This window comes from Pristis pectinata, chromosome 6, assembly GCF_009764475.1.
Source record: "Pristis pectinata isolate sPriPec2 chromosome 6, sPriPec2.1.pri, whole genome shotgun sequence".
In the NCBI taxonomy this organism is placed as follows: domain Eukaryota; kingdom Metazoa; phylum Chordata; class Chondrichthyes; order Rhinopristiformes; family Pristidae; genus Pristis; species Pristis pectinata.
In genome coordinates this window covers 26952504-26970176 of record NC_067410.1, presented here as the reverse complement: position 1 = coordinate 26970176, position 17673 = coordinate 26952504, and the positions used below count along the sequence as shown (strand labels likewise).

Below are 17673 nucleotides of genomic sequence, written 5' to 3'. Positions count from 1 at the left end.
CACAGGGGATGATGATTAGCAGTTAGGCCTGGGAATTGATTTTCACTGAGCTTTTCCAAACTAAAAACATTCTAATAAAAACTTTTTGACATGTATTTAAAATAATCAGCAGTTTCATGTGAACTTGGCATTACATTCTAATGCTAATTTTATCTTGGATGTTTCCAGAATGATATGCTGTGAGTTAGGGCTGGTTGATTAATTTATATATAGTTTTTCTAAACATCCTCCTTTTCCCATGTTTTGAGAACCATCCACAAAAAAAAAATTCATTCCAGAGGAATAAAAGCATAAATTTTCAGATCTAGAGAATAATGAAGAAGTGACCAAATCAAATTGATTTTAGAATAAAAAAGTTATCTGAAAGAAAAGAACTTCAAAAGACAAGTTTAATTGAATGAGAGGCAAAAATAAGTGGCTTTAGGAGAACCATGAAAATGTCACAAAGAACCTGCAAAAAGGAGCAAAATCGATTCCTTTGAAGATTAGGATAATGTTAGTGCACTGATTTGATATGACCAGTGGCATATACAGATCTTGTTACTTATTTTCACTGATAATTAATGCCATACAAGATAAACATTCAATTACTGACCTAATGGAAAAATACAGAGAATAAAATGATACTCTGTGGACATGAATGCACAATGATTTTTCATATTTCTCAATCATCTGGAAAGATCTATGGGGTGCAGTGGAAAAGAGCCTCAGTGCATCTATACTTGTTACATATTGTGGTGATATCATCTGCACTTACAATCAATGAATTGACTATTACAAAATCATATGTCTATTTTATATGCATATCTGCTTACAAATTAATTTTGTACAAAATTGTTCTTTTGTATTCAATAACAGTGATAATTGATTTGTTTACACTCTAAACATGTATATTACTTTTTTGACAAAAGTAATACTGCTTACAGGACAGCTAAGATGCTCTGAGTATGTTTATTTCAGCAAGGACTTTTTCAGCATTGGAATACACTAACTTTCTGCTCTGCAGTTGAAAATATGCTTTTCCTAATGTAGGCTAATATTGTGCCCATTTCCTTGGCACCTGGTGGGAAATTTAACCCCTGACAACTTGTCGTGTAAGATGCCTCCAAATGATATGAACAGCAGCATGATGTCCAAAAATTCTCTCGAATGTGACTTTCAGACTCACTAATGACAGAGTAACCAGCTTTTACTAAATGGGTCTCCTCTGAAACCTGATTAAAGGCCAATGCTTCAACTGCATTCTTTGCCAGGCTGCTCCACAATACTTTCTTGCTGTTTCCTGTACATACTACAGTTTATTTAAGGCAGATTGTTCTTCGATTGCAGAAAATTCATTGAAGATATAAAAGCTGAATTAAAATTCTCCAAATGTAGTCTTCATTTCTTGAAGTAGTATGCTCCAATAGCTAGAAGGGTGCTCCTTGTGATGTACTTTCGTCCCTTTTTAAGGGTCGGTTACTGATATTGCAGCTGTAATACTTTAGTAGAGTAGTGGGTGCAGAGACTGATACAATATGCCGCTACACAGGAAAACCCAGCAACACCACTCTGAGAACATTACAATTGAAGATTGTGATTTTTGAGACTTTTTGGGTATGACCTTCTTAAGAACTAAAGGTGTAATTCAATAATGAGTGTCATGTATGAATGTCTGCACTTTGGAGAAGTCTGTATTGTGAACAAAACCACATTTTCTTTCCTTTTTGCTCGTGGGCTCTGTACCTATTTTTAAGATGATGCTTTGCACCCCAGTTCTTCTGAGGTAATGTCTTAAGTTTTTTCCTCAACTGTGGTATCCTATCCACCATTTCCTCCCCCTATTCTTGCCCACTCTTGCTCAAAGTAAGAATAGGGTTTTTCTTGTCCTTGCCTTTCACCCCACCAGTTATCGTGTTCAATGGATTTCCACTACCTTTAATGTGATGGCGTCACCACCCAATATATTTCATCTTCCTGTCTATTCCCATTTCAGCATTCCCTAGAAACCATTTCCTCTGCAATGTTCTGGTTCACAATTCCAACAGTTATTCCCCTTATCACAGCACCTTCACATGCATCTGCAGGAGATGCCATACTTTCCCTTTTAACCTCTTCCCATTTCATCATCCAAAATTGAGACACTTGTCAATTTAGCTGGACACTTCCAATTCAGTACACTGCATTCGCTCCTCTTAACATAGTCTCCTATAAGATGATTACTTTGCAGAATGCCCCCATATTTTCAAGAAGAGCTGCCCTGATTTGCCAGTTACCAGCCTTTTGATTTTTTTCCATTCTGACCTCTCCATTCTTGGCATTTGTTCTGATGAAATCATTGACCTGAAATGATAGCTCTGTTTCTTGCTTCATAGATCTTGCCTGAATTTTCTATTTCATTTCTGACTTCTTACATTTGCAGTATTTTTTTAAAAATAGCATTGGGAATATATGCAGTACTGTTTTCACACTATTTAAAAAGAATTTCTAAGCCATTTATCTTCATATCTCTTGAAACAGAGCTTGTGGTTGGTAGGTTTTCTTGCTTGATTCTACCTCCCTTTTTCGGACATTGTCTGAGGCTTGCGTTTACAATTTGGGGACTACGTTGATCTTGAGTTGAGCTTCTACCTCCATTTCCTTTCCTCCATAAAGACCACTCAGATTTCCCATCTTGACTCCTGCCTCATATCTGTTGCTGAAATCATTCACATTTTTGTAATCTCCAAATTTGACATTTTGTAGTACTTTCCTTTGTCCTTGCATCCTCCACAACCATTGAAGTTTATCCAAAACTTTTCCTACTGTATTCTAACAGTATCCATGCCAAATCCAATTTGCCCATCACCTGATTAATATTGGGTCCAAGTTTCTAAACACAATTTAAAATTCCCATTCCCGTACTTGCAGTTTTTTCATTACTTCACCTCTGCCAAACCTCCTGAGAACTTGTCTGGTTTTGACCTCCTTCATCTTCTGCTCCATTTCCCCACCAATGATGTTCATGTGTTCAGCCATCTACGCTTTTAAACATTTGAAATTGTTCAGCTTTTGTACATGGAAGACCCTTATTGATACTGATCAATTTGTACCTCTCTTGGTATTTCCTCCTTTGACAAAGTATCAATTTTTATCCAGTTATGCCATTGTGAACCACTTTAGGTCAATTTCCTTTGTTACAGGTGTTATATAAATGCAAGTTAATGCTCCAAGCTTTGAAAGAAAATTCATAGTCTTCAAATAAAACTGTGGGCTTAAAAAGTTCTTCCAATAGCCAGTTTTCAAATGATTTCATCTTTCCAATGCAAATGTTTGTTAATCATTTTAATGGAATATCACTTTGTGCAATCTACTTTGTTGTTTGGAAATGAAAATCAATAAAATTACATGGCCCCAAATTAAGAAACAAAATTGCTTAATAATCAGAACCAATAACTCTTCAAACCTTTTCAGTGAGATAGATTGATTACTGAATATAGTCTGCTTCAAAAAAGCAGTGTGTTGTGCATTCACTTTTTGCATTATTAAGCAACTCTTGCTGTCAGCCTATGCTGACCATAGGGAACCAATCCTGACTTCAATAAGATGCTAAATTCAAAGCTACTTGATTGTTTGGGTTTTGAAATGCACTTTGGTCTTTATCCTTGCCATCATGAACACACATCGTATTTGCAGCCCATTAATGTCATATGACTCCACCTATTTGCCTATCTACTGCAGAAATTTTTAACTTGCATTTTTGTCTTGAATGTTCCAATGCTCGCATGACAAGGCACTCTCTCATTCAGCCCTTCCTAAACTTGAAGATGTGGACAATTTTGCCACAGGTGCCTTAACTGTGATAAAACCCAGATCAAACATTACCCATCTGCTAGTTTTGCAATTAAATAACACCCCTATTTTAAAATTCCTATTCTTGTTTGCCCCTCCCTTTCTCTACAATTGCTGCCATCTTAGATTCCTGTGCTCCTCTTTATTGGGTCTTTTGATTATTCCCAAATTTAATCATTCCATTGACCATTCAACTGCTGAGGCTCAAAGTTATGAACTTCCCTTTCTATATCTTTCTTCCTCACTAAGTCTTTTCCTTTGAACACCTACCTCTTTGGCCAGGCTTCTGATTAACTGTCTAAACAGTTCCCACGTGGCTCAGTTTTTCACAACAGTCCCATGCAGTGCTTTGGGATGCAGGCTCAAGTGGCTGAGTAACCTACTCCTGTTCAAAATTCATATCATTGGTAAAGGTGCCATGTAAATATAAGTCTTGTTATTCAGTTGTGTGTCTCTTTACTGTTCCATCAATATGTCTGTTCTTAGCAAAGAATCTATTTGCAAAGTGCCTTTAGTGAATGTTATTAGTTGATGACACCAGTTCAAAAATGATTTTTATTGAAATGATGTAGTCCCACAATGCATTGTTTAGTGGTTTACATATCAGTACACTTTTTCTTTGGTTTCTTTCTGCAGGCCATTCCAATAATTGAGGGAATGAGGGATAAATTAGATAAAATCCAAAAAGTAATGTGTTGGGTTAGCAGTCCTTGGTATATTGATTTTTAAAATACTAGACACAAAATTATCAGACAGCCAGCTGATTACCATGATTGTGTGCGATCATTGTTGATGCTTATTGGTAGCATAGCTGTGCAAAAGGGTCAAAACTGTCCATCTCTGGCACTGTTTAATGTTAGCTGCACCTCTTAATAGAGGGGTACACTGTGGCTCAGGTAGATGGTATGAGAGTGCAGATAGTTAATCTAACATGAGAAGCACTTAAGAATGGTAGTACATCGAAGAGTGCATGCTCCAAGTTGATTGGCTTCTGCCCTGGAGGTTTGGGTGGAAAGGGGGAAAGATGCCCAGTATCCTCTCGGAGACCCTCGGGATATCAAAGGGCAGTCGAGGATAACCATGAAGGAAAATATCAATCTTCTTGCTCCAAGAATTTGAATGTAGTTTTGAAAGAACTGTCATGATCTCAAATGAGAGATCAAGATCAGACTATGCACCTTCAAAACTTAACATAGCTTGACAGTAGTACTACTTGCATTCACCACAGCTCAAATTAGCACCTTTCCATTCTCTCACCTACCAACAATATCAATCAGTCTAATAGTCATATGTCTATCATACCTTTTGCATATTGAATACTGCTGCACTTCTCGCTGTTGGATCTTGTAGCTTGTAAATATTGTCAGTTTATCACCCAACAAGATGAGGCAGGAAAAGTTAACCAGAAACAGGCAGACATAACTGTATTTCCTCATGTCCCCATGTGGAAGAGTCAATTTCAGCCATTATCGGAACAGCCTTTGTTCTTGCTGAGGCTGGCACTGAAGCCCATTCCTGCTAATTCTCCTCATTTTTCTTTTTCTCATCCTAGAATTGTCTCTAATTTATAAATTGCAGTTTTGCTTTTAAGCCTTCACCTCAACACAGCCTTGCCTTGCATCTTCCTCCTTTCAGATACCCAAGAATTACAAACTGACTGGAGAGCAAAGGATCAACAAGAAAATGATAATGAAGGCGTTAGACACACTTCAACTTTTACCCATAGCTCTGTTATTAATAGGGCACCTATCTCAGAGAGTATATTAAAGGTGGGTTCAACCCACAATGAGACAAATGGGATGAGCAGCCTTCAGCCAGGGTAGAGGGAGAGGGCACTGCAGGTGCTACTTCATTAGAGGGTCAGGTTGCACATACTGTAGTTTTGCTGCAGAAGATGCATGTGAAGAATTCGGCAGGGAAGGCTTCAGAACAGGATTGTTAGCATATGCAATGAAATGTCTGAAGCATTGGAAACTTGCCAGGAGTGTTCACGTTAATGTCTAAGCAGCATGATGGATCCAGGTACTAATTTAGCACAGGGCTTTGCATATGCCTTAGAGCCTAGACTTTCCAGTATGGAGGTGATGGCTGACATCATTAACACTTTTCTGGACCAGTATCTTCTGGTCAGTCATTCAGCTTCTCCTGAAGGTTAAGCAGCTTCCGCCAAATGTGAGGCTGCAGTGAAGGCCTGGGTTTCTACCACGCAGGGTTAGATTGCTGCTCTGCTAGCTCACTATTGTCATTCAATGAATCTTTGTACAGTTATGGCTTTAGGCACCAGTGCTAAGCGGGGCCTGTTGGGAATCTCAGTAATCCATCTGGCAATGGATTTTTGAGGTGCTAGACCAAGGGGAAACTGTCAGTGGCTCCATGGGCATGAACATGTATTAGCTCTTTCAAGGATAGAATTCATCCTGTTAACTTTGAGAATTCACCAGTGCTGTTCATCCTGCCTGTTTACCAAACATCACAGATTTGCATTCATATCTAATGCAAAATGATTTAATTTTGAATTATTTTTGAATGTTTGTTTTTGTGCTGTGTTTATTTCTGTATCATGGCCAAGATGACAAATTAATAGTTAGTATTAAAGAGAAGGTCATGAGTGCAGGATGTTGAATGGGAATTAAGATCATATTGTTACTTAATATAAGCCCCTTTCACAATGAGAATATTTAGGTTAATACTGCCATTTTCTTCCTCCTCTTTTTTTTCCTCCTTTCTTGTGCTTGAAGGATCTGTTCTCTCAGGATGCTCCATTTGTGCCAGACCACCATGAATCTTGATATCTGCTCAGGTGAGGTCAGTTGGAGACCTCCTCCAGAAAACTTCAAGTTACCTACTTGTATCAATGTCACTTTCAAAGCATTGTCACATCATTGGATAGTTCATGTTGCCCAATAGCTTGTCTTTGATCTGATAAGGTGGAGCACTGGAAAGCAAATGTGAGGACACTGGAAATGGAGATTTGTAATTGACTGCTCTTGGTCACATGCAGGGAGATGTTGAGGGAATTTAATGGCTTATTGTTTTCGTAAGATGAGTCCACTTCCTGCAAAGTCATGTGCATGCATTTGGTGACACATTACATCATGGGAAACCTGAAATTCCGGGAAATCCATATGTGCTCTCTGCTTGCCTTCAGAAAGGGAGAATTAATTATCTCTCTTTGAATAGAAATCCTCAGTGAACTCCATTATACAAAAGTGGATGGCCAATTCCAAGATACTGAGCACATTTTATTTATGAGTGAGCAGAGTTTATTGGGGATATCTTGACAGTGGTACAGACATCTGGTACACTGTCCCATGCTGAGGTTCAGTAAGGAGAAAACACAATGGATAGCACCAAAACCTTATAGTGTTATAGCATCGGCCAGGGACTAAATTTAAGTTGCTTCTTTTATAAAGCACTTCATGGTGATCAATGCATGTCTAATTCTGGAAGATTTTAATGGCACCTATACAGCTGAAACACAGATGCTGCAGAGCCCAGTTTTGCTGTGCAGTTTCTTATAACTTGGATAACTAGGTAATGGTCAAACAAGGTATTTATCACTGCATTTTAGTTCACTCGGGGGGTTGGGGGGAAGAAATGTGCATTGCCAGCATATTTCCTGATTTTCGGAAAGATGAATGATTCAGACTTCATCTGAAGCAATGAACTATTAGACAAATATATACAGGCAAACCTGCAGTGGGGGTGGGGGGGGAAGAGGTGTTGCATTCTGAGAAAATGATCCATGTTGTGATTTTCCACAACGTGAATCCATATCATCTGTGCATGTGTCAGGAAACGTGAGTTGGAAAAAAAAAACGCATTGTGCATTCATTATTTATTTATCTTTTCACATAAATTCCCTGAGAGCGAATTTTATTCTGTATCTCAAATTTTTGGGTAGTGATTTGTGAGTTCTGTAAGGACGAATTTCCGTTACCTGAAAAGCTATAAACACGGGGTTGCCTGTAATAGCAAATGAACAACAGTGAACAAGCACTGGACATTCTGAAAGGGGAGAGTGAGCAGTCAGAAACCATGGTCCATATTGATACTAACAACATAGGCAGGAAGAGAGATGAGGTCCAGCAAAGAGAATCCTGCAAAGGTGAATTCTTGATGTCTCAATCTACCTTGTCATGGCCTTTGTGCCTTTTGTTTTTGTCCACCTGCACTGCACTTTCTCTGTAACTGCAGCACCATATTCTGCATTCTGTTATTGTTTTTCCTTTTGTACTATCTCAATAAGCTTGTATATGGAATGATCTGTCTGAATGACATGCATACAAAGCTTTTCACTATATCTCGGTACATGTGACAATAATAAACTAATTACCAGAATTTAGTGAGTTAGGCAGAAAGTTAAAAAGCAGGACCTCTTGGGCTGTAATCTCAGCATTACACTCTGTGCCATGTGCTAACAAGGCAAGAAATAGGAAGATAAAACAGTTAAATGTGTGGCTAAGGAGCTGTTGCAGGTTGGAGGGCTTCAGGTGCATTAATCAATGGGCATTCTTCCAGGCCAGGTGGGACCTGTACAAGAAGGCCTGGTTGCACCAAAACTGGAGGGGCACCAATATCCTTATATGTAGGTTTGCGAGTGTGACTTGGGAAGGTTTAAACTTGTGTGTGTGGGGGGAGTGGGATGCATGGTTGGAAACCAGAACAGTAGTTCAGCAAGTGGAAGGATTGAGGGGAAGGTAGAGGTTACACCAAGTAAGGCTGAAAGGAAGGACAGGCAGGATCAGGTTAATGAGCAAGGTGGGGCCTATGGGCTGAAGTGTATTTATTTCAATGCAAGGTGCATTACAGGTAAAGCAGATGAATTTAGGGCCTGGATTAGTACATGAAACTATGATGTTGCAGCCATTGTAGAGACTTGGTTGAGAGAAGGGCTCAACGTTACAGGGTTCAGATGTTTCGGATGCAATAGAGAGGGGCGTAAAAGAGGTGGGGGAGTTACACTACTGATCAGGGAGAATGTCACAGTGGCACTTAGGACATGCTGAAGGGCTCATTCCCGGAAGCAATATGGTAAGAACTCAAAATTAAGAAAGCTGCAATCACTTGATGGGGTTATACAACAGCCAGCGGGAGATAGAGGAGCAGATACTGTATATAAGTAAATTATGGAAAGATATAAAAGTAACTGAGTGGTTGTAGTGGGTGACTTTAATTTCCCCAGTATTGACTGGGACTCCCTTAATGCTAGAGATAGAGATGGGGCAGAATTTGTTAGGTGCTTCCAGGAGGGTTTTTTGACACAGTATGTAGATAGTCCAGCTAGGGAAGGGGCCATACTAGACCTGGTATTGGGAAATGAGCCTGGTCAGGTGATCAGAATTTCAGTGGGAGAGCACTTTGGGAACAGTGATCGTAACTGTTAGTTTTCAGATAGACATGGAAAGAAGACTAGACCTCGGGTAAGTGCTAAATTGGGGAAAGGCTAATTGGAACAGTATTAGGCAGGAGCAGGGGAGAATAGATTGGGAGTGACTATTATTTGTTAAGTCCACATCTGACAGGTGAGAGTCATTTAAAGGCCAGCTGGTCAGAATTCAGGACCAATGTGTTCCTGTGAGGAAGATAGACAAGGATGGCAAGGTTCTGGAACCTTGGATGACAAGAGATGTTGCAAATTTAGTCGGGGGAAGAAAAAAGGAAACACATGTAAGGTTTAGGAAGCTGAAATCAGATGGGGCCTTTGAGAACATAAAGGTAGCAGGAGAGAACTTAAACAGGGAATCAGGAAGGCTGAAAGGGGCCATAAAATGTCTTTGGTGGGTAGGATTAAAGAGAATCCCAAGGCATTTGATACATACATTGAAAACAAGAGGATAACTAGGGACAGAATAGGAACACTCACGGACAAAGGAGGGAATTAATCAGAATTAGGTTTATTATCACTGAGTTGTGTGTTATGAAATTTATTGTTTTGCAGCAGCAGTAAAATGCAAAGACAGAAAAATGACCATAAGTTAGAAAATAAATAGTGTAGGGGGTAAAAAAGAATAATGAAATAGTGTTCATGGTTTCGTGGACCTTTCATAAATCTGCAGGTGGATGGGAAGAGGTTGCTCCTGAATCGTTAAATGTGGGTCTTCAGGCTCCTGTACCTCCTTCCTGATGGTAGTAACGAGAAGAGGGCATATCCCAGATGCTGAGGCCAGAGGAACATGCACACGTACACGATTTGGGTGAAAATGCAGGTGGTCTGATAGTAAGTTTGCAGGTGACACAAAAAAAGGTGGAGTTGTGGATATTGAGGACAGTTTTCGAAGGATTCAGCAGGATAGAAATGGCAGATGCACTTTACTCTAGAAAAGTGTGAGATATTGCACTTTGGAGGTCAAATGTAAAGCAAAGTATACAGTAAATGGCAGGACCCTTAGAAGCATTGATATGCAAAGAGATCTTGTGGTGCCAGTCCATAGCTTCCTGAAAATGGCAATACAAGTAGCTAGGGTGGTAAAGCAGGCAATGACATACTTGCCTTCATGAATCAGGGTGCTGAGTATAAAAGTTGGGAAGTCAGGTTGCAGTTGTATAAAACTTTGGTTGCACCACCTTTTGAGTATTGTGTGCAGTTCTGATTGCTGCATTGCAGAAAGGATGTGGAGGTGTTGGAAATGATGCTTTCATTAAGGGGGATCTGGTCTGCAGACAGGTGTCGCTTTTCTTTTCTGTTTGGATTTCTGGGCATGTCTGCCGATTTTCTACACCTGACCAGCTGGTGTCACTCACCCAAAAGTCCACCACACAGAGGAAATATGAAGCAACATTGTAGTTCTGCAAACCCACACTGAGCCACCCAATCCTCAGTCATAATGTGAAGAGAAAGGCTTTTTTTTCTTACATCTGTTCATCCACACCTCATTGATGCCACTGGATAGTGCTGCAGAAAATGTCTACTTGGAAAAGATATTTTGATTATGTAGTTTGCACTTTTACATAATCAGTGGTGTATGAAATTGCATCACTCTGCAATTTTGACAATGTTATGTTCTAGCTGAAAAATATTTGACCACAATATACCTGGGATTTAATTTTAGAAGAGAAATTCGCATGCTTTACAATGACAGGATTCCAATTTCATAGTTTTTGAGAAACTAGAAGGATCATCAATAATCAAAATTTCATTAATCACTTATGATTAATTGTCATGGTAGTCAAGTTGCATTAGCAACAACAAACCCATGATAAATTCGGAGAACTCGGCATCAAAAAATGGAATGCAGTTTTCATATTAAATATATGATAACTTTTATATCTGTTCAAACTTGCAGAAATGCTCAAGCAAATATTTTGGCTTAAATAATTTTGGATTCTTGCACTGCAACATTGCAGAAGTTGTGTAGGATTAGTATATTGCTTCTAATTTGTTTGGTTCAATGTAATATAGATGGAAGATTAAATGGGGTAGAAATTTGTCATCTGTTCTTTTTGCTAAACACACCATGTGGTAATATATGACAATAATCTCTGTTTCTGCAATTCAGTTTCACTGATTTCAATCGAACATATGCAGCAGACTATTATATATTTAGATTTAATCTAATTGGTTAATTCAAGGCTGTTGCCAATTTAGTGCTGCTTCAGATTTTGATATTGCTGAGGATGGATTGAAAATAAACAGACTGAAGAAACCTTATCTGTAATAGAAATTACTAACACAAAGGAAAGATTGGAAATCTTTTAAATTATTGAATGGTAAAAATTGAAGAAGGACGTATACTGATTGGCGGGCTCCTCTTGACTGGAAATTTTAAAAAAAACTGTAGATGTTGGAAATCTAAAATAAAAATGGAAAATGCTGGAAATATTCACCAGGTCAGGCTGTAGAGTGGGAGTGATTTGCGGAGCACCTGCATTCACTCCACAGGAGTGACCTTGAGCTTCAAGTTGCCTGTCATTTTTAGTTCTCCATCCTACTCCCACTCTGACATATCAGTATGTGGTTTCCTGTACTGTTACAATGAGGCTCAACACAAGCTTGAGGAACAGCACCTCATCTCCTGTCTGGGCAAGTTGCAGCCTTCTGGACTTAAAACTGAATTCCACAACTTCAGGTAACTTCTTTTCTCCATCTGTATCAGATATCTGTGATATTGGTCCATTTGTTTGTGTTTCTTTCCCTCTTTTTTTTCTCCCCCCCTCAGAGTGGAGAGCATGCCAGCCTGACCTGCTTGGTATGTCTTACTGCTCTGCATTTTGCAACTCCTACATTCTTCTCTCTATGATCTGCAGTCTATGCATGCCATCATTTTCTGTTTTTTAAATCATATTTCCAGCATTTGCAGCTTTTTGTTTTAAGAGATTTTGGTTCTTAAAATTTAGGGAAAAGAAGGCTGCAGGGAAATTTAGTATGTTAAATAGGGTGAAGGGATAAGCCTATATCGGTGTAAACAGCTTATTTGAATTAAATAAGCTGTTCAAAGGGTATTCTTTAAGTAGAGTATGAACCCCTGAAGCAAGTTATCACATTAATATGATTTATAAAATAACTTTTGTATGGAACTTGAAACACCATATCAAATAAATATGGTGATTGCAGATCCACTGGAGTATTTTTGCTGCAAACAAAAAAGTGGTGTGATTTTGGAATGTGTGTTGTTTTGGAATATATTCATTTGCCTTTAAAGGATGAATAGGAATATCTGGAATGTTTTCACATAACTTGCCTAAGTTTTAAAAATCTTTTTGGGCTTTAGTTGGACATGACCTGACTGGTCAAATGAAACATGGTGGTTATGATACTTATTACATCAGCTGTTTGGAGCAGAATTGATGAGCCAGGTGGTACTTGTGTAGTTTATAAATAAGTCCTTATGGAATTGAGGAGAACAAGAAGGAATTTGTTAAAAGGTAGTTAGTTACCATTTTTTTTGTAAAATCATTGTTAGCCATTTTTATTTATTCTCTGTAATGAATATAGATAACAGCTTGCCATTGTCTGAAATTCCCATAGGCACTTCTATAAAATGCAGCAAAATTCCTGAAGGCAGTCTACTATGTTTGATTTATGTATCAAAAGGCTAATGGGTAATAGCTCAGATCTAACTTTCTTAATTATATTTAAAAGCCCCAGGCAGAGTCTGCAGTAACTATTTCAAAAAGTCCATTTACTAAATTCTGATGGATGACATGCACTGAACAACAAAAGAACTTGTCAAACATTGCATGCAAGACAAATGAATTCTGAAACCACAATGTAAAAGGTCATGCACACAAACTAAAAGCTACTTACAGGAATTACAACTGATGTTCGGAAAAAAATACTAAAATAATGTATGTAGTTTGCACTGAAATTGAGAATGAAAGGCAGAGTACACAATGGAAAATCAGGGAACTTTTGTCTCTATCTACAGTTATGTTGATTTTCCATATAGTTTGTGGCAGAAAACTATATGTTTATCAAAATAATTTGCCAGTTTAAGCTTGTGAGAGTATTTTCATGAAAAGCAGAATAAACTCTACTGCAATCTGTAATGTGTATTGGATGATCAGGCTAATTTGAGTTAATTTTGTATTACAAGATTCATGAAGTAGGCCAGGTAAATTAGTACTGTACTTTCCAATTTGTTGCATTTGTATTAATTTTCCCTAGTGATAGTACTTTCAATTCTGAGGCATGTGGAAGTTTGGAACTTTACTACAGGATTTGGGTACAAAATGCAGGTTAACACTTCAATGTAGTAATGAAAGCATGATGCTAAGTTGGAAGCTGTAATCAGCCTATATAGAGAGATAAGATATCTTTGTTAGTCACATGTACATTGAAACATACAGCGAAATGTATCTTTTACATAGTGTTCTGGGGGCAGCCCACAAGTGTCACCACGCTTCCGGCACCAACACAGCATGCCCACAACTTCCTAACCTGTACGTCTTTGGAATGTGGGAGGAAACCGGAGCACCCGCAGGAAACCCACACAGACACGGGGAGAACGTACAAACTACTTACAGCGGCCAGAATTGAACCCAGGTTGCTGGCACTGTAAAGTGTTACACTAACCGCGACACTACATGCCTGCATAGCATAGTTTTATTTGGCAATTTATATATGAAAATCATCTTTTTCTCTGAAGTGAAGTAAGAGTACAATGATTTCCAGATTGAATTGCACTGTTCCAGAAATTCAGACTGGCACTTATGCCTGGACAGAACCTGTGTTGATCAAACACTTTTTTTGCCATATGCATATACCTTATGATGTCATTTCCCATACAATGCTCTTAAATTATCCAAGTTGTTCTGAGGTGTGCCTATCATTTAATAATCTTTAAAAAAAAAAAAAAAATTTTTAATAGCAGTGTTTGATCTATCTGGTAAGCTTTAATAGAGGATTCCCTGAACAGGAACTAGGCTAGCACTTGTAACCCAAATAAAGTGGTTCCCTTTAATTTAATTGCTCACCTACACCCAAGTCCTGATTCATGAATGTTTTTTACTTCGACATGTCCATTCACTTTTGACCCCTTCAGGCCTTTATCCACTGTCCTTCTTAGCCCTGACAAGCCCCAAGCCTTTTGACCCATTGAGGCTATGATTCAAATTTCTCTCAACCCCAACAGATCCTAATCCATGACATAATCTTCAATTGTTGGACCTTTCTCTTTCACAAATCCCTTGTTCCATTCATGGATTTATTTTCCCTTGGGTACTCAGCAGTGGCACAGTTTGTGTAGTGTGTAATGGCCAAAATGCTATTTATGATCTTTCAAATGGAGAGTACAGTAAGAAAGACAAATTAGATTAGCTGTATTCTTCTGCCCCCTCCTCCCCCAACTTTAGGTTCTGTTTTCTGGGTCAAACTGGATATTTACTCTTTTTGAATTGTAGAACTCAAGTTTCGTATAATGCAGTATCATGCTGGCTGTGGCTAATATTTTTTAAAGGGACTCATCAGCCATTAGAATGAAAATAAGTTCCAAATTACAAGTGTGCACAGAAAGTCCAGAACTTACAGAATGACAGATGGTGCTGCATCTGTTACTCTGCTCCAGCAGGGCCTAGTCTTGCTAGGATTCCCACTAATGTGCTGAGGAACAGTCTCTCTGATCTGATTTCTTTAGCTTGATGTTGTCAAAGAACATTTCAAATTTAAAAAATATCTTTTATAATTATTTACTTCAATTTTAGCTGTTTTTGGATGTCTCCTGAATGTCAGAGACCTAAAATCAGTTACACTTTTGACAGAAGACAAGTTTTGCCCCCTGCAGCTTTGCCTTCTGTCAAAACCTGTTAGAGAAGTTGTGGGGCTGGGCTCCTGCACTCATCACTGCTTTTTTGGTGACTCTGGTTTGAAAGGACCAGCGAGATTGGGCCTTTGCCTCTGGTCCAGACAAGTGTAGGCATGTGGGGATTGCGGGTGGTGAATCTGGGCAGCTGGCTAGGTCTAGAAAGATCTGGTTTATTACATACACATTGTACGATCAGTTAAATTGTATTTGGTCAGAGATTGTGCTGCATTGAACGTTGTAACATCATTCAATGATTTTCAAATCCAGTTTGCTTTGTTGGAGATGAAAGTATTTAATAATGCACAATTAATGGTGTGTATTAAATCCATACCCTGTGCTGTTTAAAATTTCATCAAAATGAATTGAAACGTATATGAATGAATATGAAGTGTGATTATAAGTTGGACCATTAACCCACTGAAAACTATCTTCTTGAGTTGATGCACCTATTCTAGAAAAAATAATTAGCCTTGCAGAAAGCTGAATATTATGCTGCACTTATTTGTTTCTAAATTGTGGAATTTTATTTCCACAAAAATAAAATTAGTTCAACCTAAATAATAGCTTGCTTCAGTTTCTTGTTTTATTTTAAAATATTGGTCTCATTATTTTCAGTCACAGGTGCAATGAAAAACTTACATGCAGCAGCATTGCAGGCACTTAGCATCTGATATACAACATTCACAGGAAAAACATGAATTAAACATAAATTATACAAGAAAAAAAACACAATTAGAACAAACAAAAACATCCATTGCAGCACAAAGTGGTCGTAGTGTTGCTGTGCTGAGGTAGTGATTAGGGTTGTGCAGGTCTGTTCAAGAACCGAATGGTTGAAGGGAAGTATCTGTTCTTGAAACTGGTGGTGTGGGACTTCAAGCTTCTGTACCTCCTGCCTGATGGTAACTGTGAGAAGATGTCATGGCCTGGAAGGTGGGGGTCTTTGATGATAGACATTGCCTTATAGAGGCATCGCTTCACGTAGAAACTACTGATGGTGAGGAGGGATGTGCCTGTGATGTATTGGCTGAGTCCACTACTCTCTGCAGCTTCTTACATTCTACGTATTCAAATTGCTGCACCAGACCATGATGCAGCCAGTCAGACTTTCAACGGTACATCTGTAGAAGATCTTTGTGTTCATTCATTTGGCTGAATGTTTAATAATTTCACCAATTGTATTGTGAAATGAAAAAATCAAAACTAGTGGATTACTTCTCAGTTATACCCATTTGTGATGCTGTTTGATTACGATTGGATATCATTTACATTTTTCTCTTCCTCACTTCTGAAAAGATGAGTGAGTACAAATTTGTAAATTTAGTAATTGCCTTGCCAATACAATTCAAATAGAGAAAGATAATCAGAACTGAATTTTAAAAGTTGTCTTCTACTACTTACTCCCTGAACTTTCCAAATCCTGCTAATGGAGTTCAGACCTGTGACCCCCACCACTGCTGTTGGGCATCAACCCAGCCCTTCTCATTACTGCCAGACCTGGACCTGGTCCCACCCCATGTTCCCTAAACTCAGTACCCTGCTCTCTAACCTCACTGCCAATCCATCTTCAACTCTCGATCCACGGATCATCCCCCTGCTCAGTTGACATCTAGTCTGCAGGTAAATGGAGCTTGATTCTGACTCCTGCTGTCTTTCAGTGAGAAAGTGGAAATCCAGAAGGTGCTCTCAACAAATTTCTGTAAACCAGCATTCTGCACTCAGATATTGGACCCCTCATTGAATTTAGCAAGGGAGCATGGACTTGGGTTACGTGCACAAACCTTATGAAATGATCATGCATGTAAGTTGTGGACCAGAGATGAGGAGTATTCTCCTTGCTATGAGAGGAATAGATAAGGGTTTGGTAATTATAAAAGCTTTTCAGATGGACTTTTAGTTTTAAAATAATTTTTGATATATCCTCCCAATATTTGGAATTCTTATTTTTTTTTGTTTTAACTTTGTTTTTCATTGTCTTCAAAACATTCAGATGCTTTTAAAATTTTTAAATATTTAGCTATTCCAGCGAAGTGTGGGGATGACTATTATGATTCTATATAATCATAATTAATAAATAATTCGATATAATTAAGACTCAATGACTGTCAATTTATTTTTTTTCTCTCATGTTGGGACAAATCCCCTTCACAGGGATTGCAACATTGGGAGAGTTGTATTTTTTCCTCAAAATACTGATGAGCACTCCAGCTGGCCACTAACTCCAAGATCTGCCACAACAGAGATCTGTCACCACTATGCTGGATTGCAAATATGTCTAACAGTTGTTGCTCTAGTCACAAGATTAGAACTTGGTTAGGGTGTACTGCCTTCCCAAACTGTTGCCAATACCAAATGTTACAAAGCAAGTTTCTTGAAATACAAGGGATGTTTGCCACTTTGACCTGTCTCTGAATCTGATTAACCACACAATTGTGTGGTTAGCATAATGCTATTACAGCGCCAGAGACCCAGGTTCAATTCCATCCGCTGTCTGTAAGGAGTTTGTACGTTCTCCCCGTGTCTGCGTGGGTTTCCTCCGGGTGCTTTGGTTTCCTCCTACGTTCCAAATACGTACAGCTTAGGAAGCTGTGGACGTGCTTTGTTGGCGCCAGAAATGTGG

General features: G+C 38.6%; 1 protein-coding gene across 1 annotated transcript in view; it reads left to right on the top strand.

Annotated features, from left to right (window-relative positions):
• Positions 1-17673, top strand: part of cfap20dc (CFAP20 domain containing) — a 263203-nt gene that overhangs the window by 31072 nt on the left and 214458 nt on the right. The gene's annotated exons all lie outside the window — the stretch shown is intronic.